Source organism: Arachis ipaensis, chromosome B6, assembly GCF_059453495.1.
Source record: "Arachis ipaensis isolate K30076 ecotype BB chromosome B6, ASM5945349v1, whole genome shotgun sequence".
In the NCBI taxonomy this organism is placed as follows: domain Eukaryota; kingdom Viridiplantae; phylum Streptophyta; class Magnoliopsida; order Fabales; family Fabaceae; genus Arachis; species Arachis ipaensis.
Window position 1 is genome coordinate 43,929,532 of NC_142441.1, and position 2,846 is coordinate 43,932,377.

General features: G+C 43.4%; 1 non-coding gene across 1 annotated transcript; it reads left to right on the plus strand.

Annotated features, from left to right (window-relative positions):
* The first annotated feature begins 2,193 nt into the window (after nucleotides 1-2,193).
* Nucleotides 2,194-2,301, plus strand: LOC148555354 (small nucleolar RNA R71). Its single transcript, XR_015887125.1, has one exon. It is a non-coding gene; the product is annotated as a small nucleolar RNA R71 (small nucleolar RNA).
* Nucleotides 2,302-2,846: the final 545 nt, after the last annotated feature.

Sequence of the window (2,846 nt, forward strand, 5' to 3'; positions counted from 1 at the left end):
AGGATAGTGGGGTTCAGTCTTCTCTGGGGTTGACGAACAGGTCTTGCTCCCTCTTCTAAAAATATTCTGTGCTCACAGACTTGAGGGTTTATGCCTACTATGTCTGCCAAACTCCAACTAATTGCCTTCTTGTGCCTCCTCAGCACACCAAGTAGCTGCTCTTCCTGTTGAGAAGTGAGTTCCCTTGCAATGATAACGGGAAACTTCTGCCCGTCTTCAAGGTAAGCATATTTGAGGTGTGGAGGAAGGGGTTTTAATTCTAACTTCTGATCATGGTCAAGCTCTGGGTTGTCTGGAGCTGGTAACAGTGGTAGAGCACTGTCATTGTCCTCTGAGAATGTCCCCACACTTGGACCTTATCCTGTGTGCTTTTCTTCAAATTCTTCCTAGTGAACTTCAGCCACGGTTTCATCTATAATGTCACACTTGAGGATAGTGATCCTCCGGGGGATGCTTCATAACTCCGTTCAGATTGAATATCACTACTCGGCCGTCTATTTCAAAAGAGTATGTTCCTGAAAAAGCATCTAATTTAAACTTTGAGGTCTTCAGGAATGGCCTTCCGAGTAGGATTGATGATGGCTTGTCTGAGTCATTTTGGGGCATTTCCAGGATATAAAAATCAGTGGGGAACGTGAGTCCCTTAATGCCCATTAATACATCTTCAGCAACTCCAACCACTGTGATAATGCTTTTATCTGCTAACACAAAACGAGCTGCCGACCTTTTTAAGGGAGGGAGCCTCAAAATATCATATATAAACAAAGGCATTATACTCACACATGCTCCTAAATCACACATGCAATCAGAAATTATCACACCACCAATAGTACAATTAACTATACAAGGACCTGGGTCACTACACTTTTCAGGTAAACCTCCCATTAAAGCAGATATGGAACTTCCTAAAGGAATAGTTTCTAATTCATTAATTTTGTCTTTATGTATACATAAATCTTTTAGAAACTTTGCATACTTAGGTACCTGTTGAATAACATCAAATAGAGGAACAGTTACCTCAACCTTTTTGAATATCTCTACCATTTTTGGATCAGGTTCCAGCTGCTTCCTGGGCTTCCTTGCAAGTTGTGGAAATGGAATGGGAGTGGTGTCTTCTGCAGTGTCTGTGTCTTTTGATGCTTCCTCTTGTGGTCGCACTTCTTCTTCTCCAGTTATGTCCTATATGTCTTATTCCTCTTCAACATCTTCTATTTTCACTACCTCTTCAGCTAAGGCGTGTTCTGGTGAGCTTGGCTCCTCTTGATTCCTCTCCTGCAGTGTGGTTCTGGACCTCAGGGTGTTGGCATTGATGCCACCCTTTGGATTGGGTAATGGTTGAGAGGGAATTCCACTGAAGCTCAAAGGTTGATTATTGGAGTTGTTCATTAATCCAATCTGGGAGACAAGAGCCTGCAAAGTAGCGGTCAGACCATTCAGAGTGGCATTAATGTTATTTTCCATGGTCTGCTGTCTCCGATCAATTGATTGTAGTAAATCATCATTAGCAGAAGAAGGAGGATAGGTAATTGGAGAGGTCTGCTGTAGGGTATTCTGTGGTCCTTGGGATTGCCTTAGGTGAGGTGCTTTGTAAGGCTGATTTTGATTCTGCTGCCTGTTGTTGTTATTATTCCACCTCTGATTTCCCTGATTATCTCTGCCTCCTCTGTTGTTGTTGTTGTCCCTCCAATTCTGGTTAGAATTGTCTTGCCATCCATGGTTGTAATTGCCACCTTGATTGTACCCTTGGTTGGGGCGGTCATAGGAGTTATGAGTGGCTGCCACGGTGTTGTCTTCCTGCTGGAGCTGCGGACATTCGTCAGTATAATGGCTATAATCAGTACAGATTCTGCAAACTCTTTGTGGAACTAACTGTTGGTTTTGCTGTGCTGGAGAAGGTTGAGCTTGCTGAACTTGTTGTTGATTCAATTGCATTTGCTTCAGCAAGTTGGTCATTTCACAGATACTCTGAGTTAAAGCAGCAGTCTCTCTGCTAGAGGATACTTCTGCAACGGCTTTTGAACGGCCTTGTTTCTGCCTGTGATTCCTAGTAGATTCAGCTACGTCACTGATCAATTGCCATGCCTCATCAGTGGTCTTGTACTTTTTCATAGACCCATTGCTAGCACTTTCCAATGTGGTCTTATCTTGGGGCCTCATGCCCTGTGTGACATAACCGAGTAACACTATCTTGTCAATCATATGGTGGGGGCAAGCTTCCAGAAGATTATTGAAGCGCTCCCAGTACTCATAGAGAGTTTCAGAATCATCCTGAACAATCATGGAAATATCTTTCCTCAGTTTATCAGTAACTTCAGCTGGAAAGAACTTTTCCAAAAATTCTCTTCTGAGTGTATCCCAGTTGGATACAGTTGCTGCGGGTTGAGTGTAGTACCACTCTCTTGCCTTTTCCTCAAGAGAAAATGAGAAATCTTTAAGAAAAATTGAAGTTTCATCTGCACCATCACGCCTGACAGTAGAACAGGCTGCTTGAAAATCTCTCAGGTGCTTGATAGGCTCTTGAGCAGGTAAGCCATGAAACTTGGGCATCAAATTGAGCAGTGTGGTCTTTATTTCAAAGTCTGTAGCTACCGCTGGGTGATGCGCTTGAAATGGTTGCATTGTAAAATCAGGGGCTCCAGCCTCCTGGATAGTAACTCTCCTAGGTTCTGCCATGTTACCTGTACGTAAAACAACGAAATCAGTAGAACGGGGTCTAGTTTCTTTCTCGAGTGACGTTTCGGATCCGCCCTCAGAGAGGACTAACCGACGTAGAGCTTGCCTTATTCGTGAAATAGTTCTTTCAATCTCAGGATCGAATACTAGCAAGCTTGGGTCAGGAAGCGAAC